The sequence below is a fragment of the Glandiceps talaboti genome, chromosome 5, assembly GCF_964340395.1.
Source record: "Glandiceps talaboti chromosome 5, keGlaTala1.1, whole genome shotgun sequence".
In the NCBI taxonomy this organism is placed as follows: domain Eukaryota; kingdom Metazoa; phylum Hemichordata; class Enteropneusta; family Spengelidae; genus Glandiceps; species Glandiceps talaboti.
Window position 1 is genome coordinate 3,852,559 of NC_135553.1, and position 15,583 is coordinate 3,868,141.

General features: G+C 33.5%; 1 protein-coding gene across 2 annotated transcripts in view; it reads left to right on the forward strand.

The window, feature by feature from the left end:
* Positions 1-15,583, forward strand: part of LOC144435616 (ankyrin repeat and fibronectin type-III domain-containing protein 1-like) — a 158,873-nt gene that overhangs the window by 94,803 nt on the left and 48,487 nt on the right. Inside the window, exon 1 of one of the 2 annotated variants that reach the window (XM_078124209.1) lies at positions 12,163-12,182. The exons of the other annotated variant lie outside the window; for it this stretch is intronic. The gene's annotated coding sequence lies outside the window, so the exon portion shown is untranslated. Of the gene's footprint in view, positions 1-12,162; positions 12,183-15,583 lie in introns of those variants that run through there. 2 annotated transcript variants of the gene reach the window in all.

Sequence of the window (15,583 nt, forward strand, 5' to 3'; positions counted from 1 at the left end):
GAGCCTCAATTTTGTTGTGTATTTTGGGGGTTTTTTGGGGTTGTTTTTTTTCGGGGGGGGGGGGGGGGGGGGGTTGCTTCTTCTTTGTTTTGGGCTATTAAAACTCAATGGCAAAACTAATCTGATCAAGTGCCTGTGGTCACACAATCTGTCAGCTACTATTAAAAATGAACACCTGCTTTTTTTTGGCTGTTAAGAATTGATTACAACTTTTCAGCAAAACTAAACTGATCGAGTATTTGCAGTCACAAGAACAGTCAATTTAATAATTCCCTGAAATGGAACTTGAGTGCGAAAAAAGAGTATGTTTTTTTTTGATGGGGGGGGGGGGGGGGGGGTGTATAAAATGCACATGTGAACAATAGCCCACGAGAACATAAGTGATGCTCCAGTAGGCCAATCAAATGGTTCACTGCAGCTCAAATGAAGAAAAATATAAAGAACCATCAGTTATGGCCTAGTCAGAAGGAAACCGGTGATGCGACCGGCCCTTGAAGGCTTGGAGTCCAGTGCCAGAGATGTCACTTTATAATTATGTTTATATATATTATTTATAGATATTATATATAATTTGAATTTAGGTCATACCAAAAGTTGTTGCACTAAAAATGAATTTTACATGACGAAGGACTGCATGTAGAGTTCATGTACTTAGACGTAGACTATCTCTTAGAAATACAAAGTTTTCTTAAAAGGACAAAATTTCTTACTTCTAGTTCTAAGCTTGTGACGAATGTTTATGAATCATTAACAGTGAAGATTGAAAGTCTTTTGTGACAGAATTTATATTCAACTATGCTTACCATTGGGATCCCAATGAAATAGGTACTTGGTAAAGTTGAATTTTCAGTGACCACATCTAAAACACTCCAAGAGGTGGCAACAGACCTGAATAAATAAAATTCATCTCTGTCCGTCCTTACATAAAGTCAGTAACTTAATTATCATTGTTCAGGCCATTAATTATGCTACTAATTACGTTGATTGAATAGAATTTATGATTTATTTATTTATTTATTTATTTACAATAAACATAACTTTTGTTATGTGTTGGTCACAGTGAAAAGGTTAGATTGATGAGTTTGAAGTGACATATGGCTAAAACGTGCACACCATTCAGATGTATAACGATGCCTTATTTAGTACTCTTTACTAGTAGTTGTCTTCAAACACTAATTAAGTAGACCTACATTTTATGATACTCTCTATTTTCTCGTTGTGTATGTAAAACCACAAGTCAATAAACTGTTAAAATGACTCTTGGCGCCAGCAGTGAGTAACACTTCCCAGGGTAGTAGAGTATCTGTCATTAGAATGCTTCAATTGTTTACTTGTATGAAGATTTAGTGTCTGTGTTCTGAATCCTACAAATAGGCTTGCCACCAGAATGACATTTTCCTCATCAATGTCAAACACTTCCTCCCCTTTAAATGTTGAATTATCTTTTAATAGGATGAAACAATTTTTCCTAAATATCCCCCATCCTTTCTCCTATGTATGTCCGCCATTTTGATTTTATAATATCCATAAATCAAATCTTCTTTTCCTACCGATTATTGTAAATCACTGGTAATACAAACATTAGATTGTCTATTCAAATAATGACACTCTACAGAGTGATATATATATATATAAACCTATTTTATGCATTCATGTTTATGTACACATACGATAGATTGAAATTTTTGTACAAAATATGTTGTACATATTCTTTGGACACAATGGCTAGGAGATAGGACAGCTTATGATGTAACACATGTAGAATATATGATGTAAAATCACACTTGAATATTCGAATTGTTTGGATGTAAAGCAAAGACTTTGAAAGATGATCTGTACAAGAATTCAGAAGGTATACGTTAGATTAACGATCAGCAGTTAGTGAGCAATAATCTGTCTTCATTGTCCACCTCACTTATTTTAATCAACAAAATAGTATCGGCGTGTCTTAGGAAGTGAACAATCTAAACGTGGTTATTTGCATCACCATGACAAGTCAAATTAAGGAGAACCTTAGAGCTTGAATTTTATGACAGGGTAGTTGGATAGTCAACCTTTTTTTATTTAGCAAAAACAAAAACGTGAAGTTAAGAGATTTTAGACAAAAACTGTTTGTTTCTCTTTTTTTGTAGTTATATGTAGACTAGGTTAGGTACATTTCTTCCACAGATAGTTAATGGTATTTTGTCGGCCTAAAAGAACAACAAATATGGCAGCTACATGATGACAAAGTGCATAGAAATTCAAAGTTTGGACCAACAAAATGCATAAAAATTCAAAGTTTGGACCAACAGAGTAAGATATATCATCAAATGAAAAGTAAAGATTTGAATATCCTGTAATAACAAAACATATGATTTAAAAAAAAATGAAAAGAACACACCAGACTGTGAGAGTATCCTCGGAAATAGAAAAAAAATCAAATTTTGAGTTCATAAAGGCCAAAATGTGTTCAACAATATATTAATAGAAGGCTGGCTGTTTACTGTATGGGATAATGATGGTATTAATGGATAGCGTGCGTGTATTGCGATATTAATGCTTTGATGACAAAAAAAACGATTTTCAAAAACAGGTGGATAAGATAGGTTACTACCGTGCTTAGTGAAAATGTAATTTCAATTTCATTTGAGTCATGTCAGAATTTAATGGACCATTCAAGTAATTATGGGCTTTTAAACTGGAAAACATCCAGAAAGGATCACTGTCTGACACAAGGCAACCCACATGTTGTCATCAAATCATTTCATTTAATACAGCTGCACTGGGAAGCTTAAAAGCATCCATTTCTTTGTGCCTTGCACTTTCCCGCCCAGATTTATTTCAGCAAAGTTTTTTTTTTTCATTTTCTTTAACTTTTTGGAATATTGGAATATATTAGTTTAAAGTGATCAAATGAAAAAGCTTATACTTTCTATTATAAACACTAACTTTTCTGTGCGACACTTTTCCCGCCAAAATTATTTCAGCAAAACTCTTAAACTTTTATGAACATTTTCATTAAATTTTAGACCAGAGTAAAAGAGTTCATGTTTCTTTATCCATCAATTTTAGTCTCAAGGTATTGGACGAAAAGTTTGAGCATTAACTTAATCTGTGCTCAGAAAGCACTTTCTTACCCAAAATTATTTCAACAAAATCTTCGGATTTTCTGTAACTTTTTGAAATGTTTTCATTCAGTTTTAGAATAGAGTAAGAGAAATTGGATTTATTTGTTCACAATTTATATTAGTTTCAGAATTACTGTGATCAAATTGAAAGGTTTTCTTTAAAAAAAAAATATGTTGCTACATTTGTTTGATGTGGAAATTGGTCGGCTGGGTGTAAAATCATAACAACTGCTCTAGGAAATTCATGAATGCCATTGTACACAAAAGTTCTCTGTGTTAGTATATCAGCATCAAAATTGAATTTACAGAAAGCAACCACTTTTCACCTACTCAGTGGTTATCTTGAAATGAGGGAGAGGTAGATGTGAAAGAAAAACTATTACCACACAAGAATCTGCAAAATGTTCTTTTATTATCAACCATCATCTGCCAAATGGATTCTCATTTTCTTGGCCATAATGTCTTCTTTCCTCACAAGTACAGAAGTTGAATATAAGATAACAAGTAATGACAAATCATGATCTCTGACTGCAAATGCCAAGCTCATAGGAGATTGAATCTCAAAATCTGCCATTGGGTGTAATTTCTATAACAGATGTATTCGACTGTTCCTAATGATGTCACCGGCAAACCTACCTGCAAGTTAGGGATAGTACAAAGTTCATTGCATATAAATTGAATTGGAGATATTAATTGGAATAGGACCTGTGTCCCTCGGGGGAAAAGTGTAACAGTTGGTCGCAGTTCATTTTCGATAGAAAAAAGATGATGACCATAGAGGGCGCTCTTCAAGATTTACACATCAACATTTGTGTAAAAGTTTCTAAAACAGATTACAAATTTGACTAGTATCAAAATTGTGAAAACAAATTACTTTGTTTTCTGTTATCATTGGATTTTAGGATGTGAAAATAGAATAATATAGAAAGCAAACAATTAGTTTGAAAACTACTTGCTTATTTTGACAACAAGGAAGATTTTGATGTTTTATATTTTACAGTGATATTATTCTAAGAAAGTAAATGTAGATTAAGAAAGAAAAATTCTTTTTAGCATTTAAATCAAACTGATGTTTGATATTGTAAACATGACTTGATAACATAAATACAAAGACTCTTTGAGGCAACAGTAAATGAAGAACCAGCTCCCTTGTAAAACTGACTGTGGCTTTTAATAAGTATATATGAATAACTAATAACTGAAATTCATATTCAGTAATTTCAACATTATAGTCACTGTCCTCAGGATTGATATTCCTCCACCCCCTACTCCATAACGATTTCCTAAGAATCAATGTAACCAACTGAACTTTTGTTTGATATATGCAACATGTTGCCCTGTAATTTGTAAGTATTAAAGTGACTGAACTTTTTAGATTTGATAAGAGTTATAGGTTTTTGTGATACAAGTTTGTTTATTATAAATCTAAGGTAATATTACAGCATGTTATGTATTATTTCCTGCCAGATGTCATAGAATTGATAGTCTGGATCTTAGTAGAGGTGAAAAAAGTCATATCATTTTATAAGAATTGTATTAATAATGATGATGAATTGGTATAAACATACCTCATTGTACTCAGTAGCTAGCCATACTGTCTGCCAATCTGTAAGTACATTTACCGTGTCTTAAGTTAACATCTGTTCGACACAATTTTTTCCCTCCAAAAAATTAGCAAAAAGTGATCAGTATAAAGAGGAATTTAGTCCAAAAGTTGTGAGACTTTCGTAGATATTGAATATTTCTTTATTTGCTATGCACACACCTGTATGAGTACATACTGTACACAGCAGCTTTAAGAAATTGCTTTCCAATAGACGGAGCAGTTACCCTCATTTGACTGCTAATATTGAGTGAATATAGAATGCTAATAACTAAGACAGTGTAGTTTTAATATTGTGCTAATACTAAAAATATCTTGCCAGCATGTGTTGGCAACTAGAAGGGTTGATGCCTGGACCAACCCAGTGATAATGTGAACACCAGACTAGCTCAGTATTATTCTGTTTGTCTTTTTCTTTGTGTTTGTATGTTTTTTATATTTTTTATGGGACATCTTGATTGCCTGAAATAAAGAAATAATAATAATAATGATAAAATAACATTGGGCTGGCATTAACATACACCTTACCAACATAAGTTAGTAACTGGAAGCTGGGTTAATGCCTGTTCCAATCATATGTGAACACCAGACTAGCTGAGTGTTAACGCTGGGCTGGCACCCCGAGCTGACACAAACAAGTACCTCACTAGCATGTGTTTAACTAGCAGAAGAGTTAATGTCTGCACTAGCTCTATGTGAACACCTGGCAATACAAGTGTTAATATCAAGCAGACACAGGGCTAGCAAATTAAATATGCATTAATTCTTGAGTTTCACACTACTGACTGCAGTACATGAAGATCTTTGTTTATAGCCATACTCTTGCTGGCAGATGTCTCAACTATCACTATAAATACCACAAGGGTAACTTTGTGACGTAATTTTAGAGTCTCCAGTGGTAGAATGTACGTCATTAAAATGTGGTTGTTGTAGTGAGCGCTATGCCAGTAGCATATCAAAATAAACCATCATTGTTGAAAGTAGTGTTTCGTTTAAAGCTAAAGTAACAAATAAAACTGAAGAGTATTAAACATTGTAAAAAAACTACAAATTACTACAAAAATTTCATATTCACTCTCAGACAGTGGCTCATTAAAGTCCAAACATACGGTTGTACCCATAAATCCATGTTTAAGTCGTAGACTGTCAGCTACTTGTCGATATTCAGTAAGAAGTCAACTGATATCTCTGCTGAGTTGTCATCATTCCAAGATATGCTGTGTAAATTATACTAGGCAGATACCTCAGTAACCTAGTATGTCCTCTGAGAAATCAGCTTTGACTTCAATCCAAGCAGTAGAGACTCCATGTCTACAATATGTAATGTTTGTATAAGTATCATAGACCAGTCAGTTGCGAACGGTGATATATGATGGCATGTATGTTGTTTTTGCTAATGTTGCAAAATTAAGTCGAAGAATTTATAGAGGATGAAATCTTAGTAAATTTTTAATAGTTTCCAATACCAGTTCATTTTTTGTGGGAATGCGGGGATAGTGGTAGGGGATCTTGCCTCTTTTATTGTCAGTAAGATTTCACAATGTGTCTGTTAGAATAGAAACCATAACATTGTCCTTGCATTGTTTTAATCTTTTCATTTCATTTTCTTTTTTTCCAAGTCAAGTTTTCTCAAAAATCAATCAAATTTCTTTTTATTAAATTCCCCATTTATTGAATTGTGTATACATGTACTCAAAAAGATGGTTGAAACCATAGACCCTCCACCGGCACCCAGTGGGTGGAGGGTCAATGTTGAAACTTAGAACATTCTGAAAATGTCGTACATTACTATCAAAAGACTGCCACATTTCTTGACAAATCCTGCCCTTAACAACTATTTTTAATTGATCAGAAGTGTTGAATAAATATAATTATGGTTGTCTCTAAAAATCAGCTGTGTTAAATAATACCATTCCCTAGCAACCACTTAACATTCCCAAGCAACTACTATAGCACCCGATTCAATTTCATATTGAAATAGTTTGGTGATAATGTTTATAGTAGTGAGTGTTGTAGGGAATGAGCTTAAATCAGCTGTCTGTTTAAATTCTATTTTCTATTTTGTCTGTAGGTATTCCTGTGGACTCATCACGAAGATATTGCCCAAAGGAAAAAAACAAAGACCTGCAGAAGTACCAAGATCTAGTTAACTTGTACTGGTTTTTTTAGATAACCTGTTTATAGTTTGATGAGAAACATGACTACTGAAACAGACTCCTCTACTCAGAGGGTGGTCTCATCCTATTTACATTAAACCAGAATTCTCCGCAACTTTCAAAAAAAGGGAGAAAAAAGTGGAAAATCCTGTGTATTTTGGGAGTTACTACACAAGTCTTGTACATTTATAACGTACTTATATATATAAGTCTGTTGCATACTTTCTGTGTAAGCCTTGCTGCTATTAGAGAATTCTTGATCCATTCAGAAATGATCATGCTTTCTGCACATGAGCGATGGCTCCTTGCTTTTAAGAGGATCTTAATGAGAAAGAAGTGGAAATGGGCGACCAGGAAGATAGCAAATTCAGGTAAAGTTGACCTCAGATATATTCATTCAAAATCCTTTTTAGTGGAATACTTCATTTCATTTTCAGGGTATGATTTCAACAAAGACAATTCAAAGATTGATTATCATCACAGATAATGAAATACAAAGAAATAAAGCTAAAGATAATTTTTGTTTATCTTAGCTATATTCACACAAAAAAGATCAGTGAAATTTGACTGGCGGCTAGATTTTAAATGAAAATTTAGTATTTCAGTGTGTTTGTTTGTTTGTATGTATGTATGTATGTATGTATGTATGTATGTATGTATGTATGTATGTATGTATGTATGTATGTATGTATGTGTGTAAGTCTGGAGTTGTTTGTCAATGTTTAATGTTTATGTGTACATGTACAGGTAGGTTAAAAGTGTGTCCAGATGTCTAAGATAGAAGTGTGACGTCTTTTCAATTGTCTGCAAATGAAGTAGTCAATAGTTTTGTGGGAGTTTCATTGATAGTACCAAGTTTGCATGATGAGCTCAGTTTTTGTGACATTGTGCGATCGTCCCTAAGTACCATATTTGTTCACTCGAAGGAGTAGCTACCACATTGTAATTTTTGTACTTGAGTAGTATACACTAAAATATGTTCACTTGATGTTGCAAGTATAATGTGGAATTTGTCCTTAAGGATGTTATTAAAACGAGTAAACTGACATGTGCTCTCTGATATTACTGTAACAGTTAAGTTGAATTTCTGCATGGGAGCTAAACATTAGATCAGTGTGCATAGATAGCCTGAGGAAGAAAGAACAGTCAATATGTCATCTGCTAGCTGCCCCTATACCATCAATTTGACAACACTACCGCAGTACATAACGGTGTTTTTGATATCAAATTATGGATGGAGTATAATTTAGCTATAATACGGAATCTTCAAAGGCTTAAAACAGCTTTGAATATTGGCAGTCTGTTGTGTAGAACTTGATACATGCAGTGAATCTAGCTGTCAGTAATTTGTACATGATGTACCCATATAGAGTATGTTGAGATACATGCACTGAAAAACATTGACCCAGTCAGCAAATCATTTCCAGGTACCAGGAATACAGAGATTTTCAAACCCTAGATGTGTGATATGATGCCAAAACCAGGCACCATAATGACGGGAATACATTTGATGTGGTTCGGTACTTTTCAATTACTATATACTATGAATATGCACAAAATGCTCAAGGTTGACTGCATCTTTAGTTCCAGTGAATTGAATGTCAAAGATTGTATATCTAATCTATATATTATGTAGAATTAGTGTTAGCCTTTTGCCCTTGTCCCCAGTCACCACACAAGTTAAGATATTACTTTAAGATTCAAAACTTACTGAAAAGATAACAAGAGAGTAAACCTTGGAGCTTGTTAAATTCGTCCTACTACAGGTAAAAACGTTTGGGTTTTTAGCACTCTTGTTTCCAAGATTGGAAAAATACTCTATCAAATTGCTTTATTTGAACTCAGACCACTAACGATTTAGTGGTCTGAGATTTAAAATGACTGTTCATACAGATAAAACACAAAGCAAAGACAATCACACCATGCATAGATAGTACATTCAATTTGATAAATAACCTTAAACAAAAAATATACTACCGGTATACTGTAAAAACAATTGTCATTAAAGTATGTTCAAAATAGAAACTGCTGATAATCATTTATATACATTCTTCCTCACTTTCTACAAAGCAAACTCAGTAAGCTTAAAATACAAATCTGCACAATATTATTATTTCACTGCAAACCTAGTGCCAAATGATAATATATCTTTAATTATATGTGCACGGATGTTCAGTTGTCAGGTATTAGTCATCTAAATTTAGTCGAGTTCCTGTGAATCGTAAAAGGTTTTCCATGAAAATAGTCTATTACCATGGCAACAAAGGTCTGACTACTGGGCACCAAACTAGTGTGGGTCACAGAATATTTGCTTATATAATTGGATTTGAGCTTGGCAAGTTAATGCTACAATTCTATTATCATCAATCTGTACCTACTAAATACACCGACAGAGTTTGTTAACAGCAATGTACTTCACTGTTTGTAATTGTCACCCAGACATTCTGGCAGCATTGCCACTGACACTGAAGTTATAGTTTTATATATATGATTTTGATGCTTTTTTCTGAAACTAAATTTGTTCATTGGTAGAAAATAACATGATGGAAAATTTTTTATATGAAAAGTATCATCAAATATCAGCTTCAAATTCCAACATCTGAACCTGAAATATTGAAAGTTGCTATATTGATTGAATTTCACCTGTTCCCAAGTCTGTAAATACTCTTTAGATCTACTAGTCTAGTATGGCATTCCTACATAGAACCTGATTGGTCAAATACACAATGTCATTTAAATTGCACAGTCAGGTCACATGATGAATCCATAGTCAGTTGTCATTCTAATTTATGTTAATTTTTATACAAAATAGTGGCTGGCTGTGGTTTAAATACTATCACGTCAAAAGACTAGACTTCAAAGACAAGCATAAATTTAAAAAAAAATCAAAATGGCAGCTAGGATAGCTGAAATAGTGTAGTAGTGTTAGTCCTTCAAGACTATCTGTAACTCATTTTTTGATCCGTCAACCTACAAAATAGTTACTGAAAATTGTTAAAATACTAATAATGAGACATTGTATATGTTAATCGAAGATCATTTTTATCCATAGTAGTATAGTATTACATGTTGGAATTGTGACATTGGTGGCTCTGAGTTTGAGGTGCAGACCCAAAAATTGATTTCATGGGATTTATGTGTACTCCATTGTGTATACCGGTACAACAGGTGATTCAATAGTGCTTAGTGAGATGCATGATATTACAAGTTACTCACGATATCTCACAAAACTAGGGCAACTTTAAACTGAATAGTCTTCTTTGTACTGAGATAGATATTTATTTGAAAGGATGGCATTTGAGAAAATTTCACTCATATGATAAATTATTATCGTATGTATATGAAATATAAAGTCACAGTGTAGTAGGGAAGTAGTTCATGTAATTGGATATGTATTCTTTATATACATTTCTGCAGGATCGCTTTCCCAAGAAGACAGACATCAGTACCAAACTTGGCGTAATGAGTTACTGTATTTCATGTCAAATTCACTTCTCTACAAACCGTGTAAATAGAGTGACATGCTACTAAGGTAGTAAATAATGAATTGTCTTGGCATACTGTTTCAAAGGAAAAACAATATAATGCACTCAATAATTTACCAATTTTTTATAATGTTTACGGATTTACCAAGAAAATTCTGAGAAAGTTGAAAGTATAGTTTGACTAATCCTTTTAAAAATGTGAACAGATACTCACAGTTGTAAACTAATCCTATGCAGACTTCAAGCTATTGTGTGGTTTCATTTCTTTGCTGTCCTATGGCACACATGAATTTAATATGCTAATATCAGTGGGTATACAAGTTTCTAATGTCAAAAATCTGTTTTTGAAATATTTTATGAAGCTTTACAAATTACTGCTTACTGTGACTTATTACTAATGTAGATGATGTTAGATGGTAGCTATGCAGTGCAGTGTCTCAAATGTGTATATATATCATAGATCAGAGTGTTAGTAACAGGAATAATGTCTCGGTTTACAGCCTATGTTGTTGTTGTTGCTGTATGTGTATGTTATACCTGATTCTGTTAGAGTGGGTGTGTGCACAGTCTCTCTATGGCCTCTTTGAGGTAGTGAATAATACCTAAGGTGGCTGATATTGTTACCAGGTCTTTGTTTACATGTGTGTACTTTGTACATACCTGATAATGGCTTGCGTATTTGTGGTGTAATGCATTCACTTTTAAGTGTTTCACAACTGTTACAATGATGTCCATTTGTGTCAAGTTTAAAACCTGACACAGACCGTTTGGTGATCAAAACACAAAAACGGACCAAATATCTGACAACATTTATGGGATCAATGTCAAAATGACTAACGGTAATGTTCCTCCCTACAACTTCATTAGCCTGCATCAGTAAGTACTGCCAGGAGATGACTTCAAGAATGCTGTGGCAATTGAGACACTTCCAAGGAGCAGTAACCAATTACCTTTTTCAGCCATTAATACAATTAAAAAGTCAAAAGAAAACACAAGTAGGAGCTTGTTGGTAAACAATGAATGTCAGCATGGGGTGTGATGATACACTTAAGCTTTCTGTTTACTGCAAATATGACAGCATTTTGATGTCCGGCAAATTAACTTGTGTGCATACACCCACAATATCTATGACCTGTAAACCTTTTGAACAGGACGTATGTGATCCTTAAAGAAATTCTAACTCTGCAATTTTCCAGTTTGTACCCGTCATAATACATCCATGCATGAACAAAAGTTGTAAGGGAAACCAAAATACACATTCAAACACTCCAAGTGAGTTTAGAGTGTCTCATTTCTAGCCTGTAAGCAGAGTTTCTAAAGAACGCATACTAATCACCAACACACTATTCATTGAATCGTTGGCTTTTGTTCCATTCAATTCTAAATACAAGTTAAATAGGGTACTACCTCAGTATATTTACCACAACTCAGCGGCCCACATCACTTTTAAAACTGTCTCCAGTGAATTCAAATAACGGAAAATTCTGTCTGCGATGGATTAATTCAAGGACAGCGGTGACTAAGAACTCACGATTTTCTCAGCATTGAAATTGTGATTGTGATTATAGCCTTGACCATGTGCAGGAGGTGTGGAGAAACTCGTATTTTACAGGACATTTCAGTCCTAAATATGTTTTACTATTCAATCTTGACCATTCTGTCAGGCGTATCAAGGTTTCTATAACTACACCAAGTTGCGCCGCCTTCTTAGATGTCGTATGTACATTTGTATGTACGTGTTATTGTCATTTTGTGTTTGACAGTTACAGTTTTCAGATCCTGATTATAGACAGGTTTCTTTGTATTTCCTCTTATGAACACATAACTGGTGAGTAATGATACATCTGAATCACATTCGTACATCATTTGTTCCTTATTATGATATTTTGGGAGAGTTTTTTATGTGATAAGTAAGACTTCACATCTTCCTACATAATCTAGTTCCTGACGACTGTTTTCCAATTTACTCTATGTTTCTTCACGGTAAAGTGTGAAGATAACGTAGTGTGAAATCAGAACATGTTCGTCAGAAACTAGACTACTTCCTACACAAAAGTTTCTTTCTTTTTTGATATGAACACCAAACTGGTGAGTATACCTGTACATCATGTTTGTTTGTTTGTACATCATTTCATGAATATCCTGTTGATAGTTTAAAGTTCCATACATGTTTTGGTAGAGGTTTTTATGTTTGAAGAACGTCATTGCATCTTTCAAAGGTTTCTGTGTGTTTCCTCCAATTCATAACAAAGTTGGTGAGTAGTAGATGATCATTCTTCATGGTGGTATTCAATCATGTTTTGATCATTATCCTGAATGTAAATGTGAATGTTTTGGTAGCGTTAGAAGTGAAAAGAAACTCTTTACATCCGTACAACAGAAAAGTTGTGGTGACTGTTTCCTTCCACATATGTCAAAATAGGTGAATACGTGCCGTACGTGATACTTGATGGTCACTTTGTTGATTTGGTTTATATCATGTGATATATATCCTAGTAATTCACTCATATGATTATTAGCATTGAGAACATGTTTGTTTTCCCTTCCTTCTAAAAATATCTCCAAATTTCTTCTGATTAATTGGTGACCAAAAGTTCATCTCCATGGAGACAACATTTGGTTTGATCATTATGATCATTGTTCATATATACAATTCACAGTTTTTCTTTGAGTCTATATTAAGCATTATGTAATAATAAGGAAATGTTGTAAGAATTGTTTTCGTTTCCTCGTTTGAAAACAAGTTTTAATTCTGAAAAAAAAATCCATTGTCAAAGTTTACTGTAAATTTGATTGAGTTTAGAGTTTCCACATATGTTGTTACCATGCCGACAAGTGTAGATAGGCTACTGACAACCACCTGTTTTACATAATTTTTCAACAATTTTCTGACTGGCTAGTAATTTTTAAGATCTTTCCTATGTTACAAAAAATAGCTACACTGGATGATACTCCCATATCATGTATCTTACTACAGTGACACCTAAGGTAATACACTGCACTGTAGTGTATACCCCAAAGACACGGAGTCTATTACCACTGTTGCATTTCTGGTCATGGTTTAGTTCTGTTCTCAATTACATAGTTATGTAGCCATCCACCTCAAGAGATATGGTTCACCGTTCAGAAACAGCCATCATGTATCTTGCCAAACTTTCAATAACTCTATTTGTCAGCATGTTTCATAACAACCTATTTTAACCAGACAGATAAAGTCAACACTTTTTAGCCATGTCTTTTTTTATGATGTTCAGTTCAGTGTATGATTCATGTACAGCTGCTGTGAAAACACAAATGTCAAAAGAGCAATATAATTATACGCTCTGTTCAAGTGTTTTGTCCTGTGACATTGCAATATTTAGTTACAGTTTATACCAACTGTAGTTGTATCGAAACTCTAAATTTAACACTTACCTTTAAATTAGTCCTATAGATATTCAGCAAAGTAAAATCAACACTCACTTTTTTATAAACCCAAATCTGCTTGTAACTTAAATTTTCACAATCCCAAAGCAAACAAGTTATGCCTTTGTCAGTGATTGTATTGATACATGTATGCAAATAACCACAGGCTAATAGGACATTACTCTCTTCACATTTTGAGTGTCAGATTTTGTTACAGAGTAAATTATCAAAAATATTTTCTTTCTATTTATGATATCGAAATCAACCTTAATTGATTTATCCATGGAAAAACAACATTTTTTGATTACATATTTTGTTTAATATAATGTAATGATAAAGATATTTTTTACCAAACATCAAAAAAACCCACAAAAAACTGTACATGAAGGAAAAAAGTAACAAAATAGATAATACATTGGTAATCAATGAATGCATAATGACAAATTTTAGACTTCTGGCTGGACAACAAAAACAGTTTTTCAAACTAGTCAGGTTTGTGGTCCAAAGAAAATGTACAGTTACAAAATGCTAATACATTGATAAGGAAAAAAGCACACACTTTTTGAATAAGGTTGTTCTTATTTTGTACAGGAACATTGTGAATGATACCAGGAGAAGCTAGGTCATACCTGCCTAGACTTAAATTTTTATATACTTGTGTTTTGGTCATGAAATGTTTATTTAGTGCCAGAAATTTTACTTGATATTGCGATTTAGAAAAGTAAATGTTATCTACTTTGGGGAGGGTATTTGATTTATCATTAAAGTCACCACATAATAAAGCAAGGCCATTAGAAATTGGACAGGACAATTCTTCCACAACATTGATTTTATAGCGATGGAGGAAATTATCAATGTATTAAAGGTGTATTCGGTCTAATGATCATAGAAGACGATCGCCAAGAAATCACAGGTTAGCTTGCCTCAGTAATTCAGTTTAATCTTCATCTGACAGAATGTTCACATTTGAATTTTGTAGCCAAAGAGGCGACAGTCAGCCTTGTGAATATTTCCAAGACATAGTCAGATGGCCGACAATAATTACATACTGTCACATGACTAAGGGTACAGCTGATGTTATTTACTAATTTTCTCACAACCAACAAGACTCAATCAAGGAAAACTGTAAAAGTTATCATTGCTAGGTATAAACCAGGGCTAGGAGTGTTTTGGTCATGAAATATTTATTTAGTGCCAGAAATTTTACTTGATATTGGTATAAACCAGGGCTAGGAGTGCACACCTTGGTTAATATACCTAACACCAATAACTTAATGTGTACCCTTTGGTTAATATACATAGCAACGATAACTTCAATCCTAATTATAATCTCCCTAGCAACAATAACTTCCATGTTCAACCATAGTAATCTACCTAGCAACTATAAATTCCAAGTTTTACTGAGAAAGTTTGCCCCATATATTGTCCTGTATAATTGTGTATGTTTGTTTGCAATCAACACACATCTTCAATATGTTTTAGTTCAAAATCAATTGAAAAGACGTGAATAAGAGCAACAAAAATGAAAAGAAATCAAAATCATTGCATCAGGTATTGACACAACATTTTTGAACCACTTTCTTCTCAAGAGTTTGTTGTCTTTCACACAGATTAAACATACCTTTAGATGGTCATTGTCAGTCAAATGCCGACTTTGAAAGGTTCAAAATAATCCAGGGACATTTGTTCTAGATTGAACTCCCAGATTTCCAAGTATGCTGACATGGTAGAATCCGTCAGATTAGATTATGCAATGGATAGTCATCATTTGTACTCCTCAGAGTAACCCGTCATGTATCGTGCAGCAGCTTTATGCAGTATTCT